Source organism: Heterodontus francisci, unplaced genomic scaffold (genome assembly GCF_036365525.1).
Source record: "Heterodontus francisci isolate sHetFra1 unplaced genomic scaffold, sHetFra1.hap1 HAP1_SCAFFOLD_146, whole genome shotgun sequence".
Lineage (NCBI taxonomy): Eukaryota > Metazoa > Chordata > Chondrichthyes > Heterodontiformes > Heterodontidae > Heterodontus > Heterodontus francisci.
Window position 1 is genome coordinate 1,623,580 of NW_027140336.1, and position 1,971 is coordinate 1,625,550.

Sequence of the window (1,971 nt, forward strand, 5' to 3'; positions counted from 1 at the left end):
CCGCACTGACTCCCAGCTGAAAAAGAAATGAGATAAAGTTCAATCTTTCACAGCGAGATGCTGCAGAGAGTTAAGAGTCCCGAATGAAAGAGAGCATTTCTCATACTGTTGTTGAATTTCATTTGAAGCACTCCTTGTACTCTCTGTTAATGAAGCCTAAAAAATGGAAAAACTAAATGGCGCTCAAACTCACAACCCTGAGATTAAAAGTCCCATGATCGACAGACTGAACTGAATATCTCACTTCTACTGTACCTCTGTTTGGATGGAAGCAACTGTATGCTACAATGCAAGGGCAGCTTTCAAACCCTCCCATGGGTCCACACGTCAGACTACGTTCCATGTTGTAAACTCAAGCAAAGGAAATCTGCTCACTTCCAAAACTATCAGCAAGTTGAAGCTGATTACGATCAACATCATCAGAGGTCAGAACTACCTGGAGAAAGAAGACACCCTGAAGAAGAATCCACAATTATTCAAAGGCATCGACAAAGTGAAAAACAAGAAAATCGATGAGTCAATCCAAGCGAAACAGAAACACTGAAGATTTCCATTCCAGACAGAACACAATTAGAGGCATTTTTTGCATTCAAAGCTGGGCATCAGTATTTAATAGTTGATATATAATTTTGAATATATTTGAATTTCTTTATTCATTTGGCACTGCTGAACATGAAGCAGTCTTAAATCATTTAATTTTTTTTTGTAAAATCTGACTTACCAGATTAAAATATTAGATCAAGGGAGAAATGTCAAAGATTACTGGACCAGTCATCCAGAGGCCTGGTCTCAAGATCAAGTGACAGCCAGGACGTCAAGGCGGGAAACACTCCGCACTAGTCTGCAGTGAGCGATTCCATCGAAGGTGGAGCACAATCTCTTTTATCTAAGAATGTATATTTTATAATAATTAATCACTCAAGACCTTCCTGGTCTCTGCATCTCAGCTGCTCTCTGGATAAACTTGCAGAAAGTATTTCATACTGTAAAGCAGGAGTCTAGGGAATGTATAATGATATTTTCTAGCCTTCGGGCAATATTTTAATCAATACAGTGTGGGACAACCTGTCTGGGCTCAACTCCATGACTTTCTCTTTCACTAGTGACCTAACAATCACTAACTTCTATGGTAACAATCTTCAGCTCATCACCTCCGGTACGTAGCTCTAATCTTAATGTACATTGAAACAACCTTTCAAGTCCAGTTACAGTTTTTGTTGCTTACCTGCACAAGTGAAAAAGTGAAAAACGGAAGCAAGTTTAACTGAACATTCTGGTGGTCAGTTCGGGCACAGGAAAAAAATGAAAGGATTCGGACCAGGTCGGATGTGGTGCTGTCAGGCTTGGGTCGGGTTTCATTTGCTGACCCGAGCAGGCCTTTAGTTACTGTTGCAACCTTATATTCCCACTTGACAATCTGTATGTTTTGTTCATTTCAATTGTGTCGACAAGCTCTTTGAATCCAGTTCCCCGGTCCTCAAGCAGGCTCAGTTTGGAAATCGATTCCGCTTTCTGGAAGGCTGAAAGCAATCGATGACCTTAAACTAAAAATGGCAACAGAGAAGGGCTCGTCTGGGATTTGAACCCAGGACCTCTCACATATTAATTATTTATACATCCAAAGCGAGAATCATACCCCTAGACCAACGAGCCACAGTTGGCATAGCTTTTATTCGCTCCTGTGGAATTTCACTGGCACCCACAGCCAATCATGCATTTTTTTCAGATCAAAACAATATCCGACAAAGCTGAAATAAAAACAGAAAGTGCTGGAAATACTCAGCACCTCTGACAGCATCTGTGGAGAGAGAAACAGAGTTAATATTTCAGGGTTTTCACCTTTTGTTTGAGACATCTTTTCAGACTGCTTCTGTCCATCCAATATCACTTTTTACTCTATCCACATTCTAAGGGTGGTGCAGTGGTGAGCACTGTAGCTTCACAACTTCAATGACCCCGATTCAGTTCTGC

The 1,971-nt window shown here is 40.8% G+C and overlaps 1 non-coding gene across 1 annotated transcript; it reads right to left on the reverse strand.

The window, feature by feature from the left end:
- Positions 1–1,564: 1,564 nt before the first annotated feature.
- Positions 1,565–1,653, reverse strand: trnap-ugg (transfer RNA proline (anticodon UGG)). The gene is given in 2 exon segments: positions 1,565–1,600; positions 1,618–1,653. It is a non-coding gene; the product is annotated as a tRNA-Pro (tRNA).
- Between the last annotated feature and the right edge of the window lie 318 nt (positions 1,654–1,971).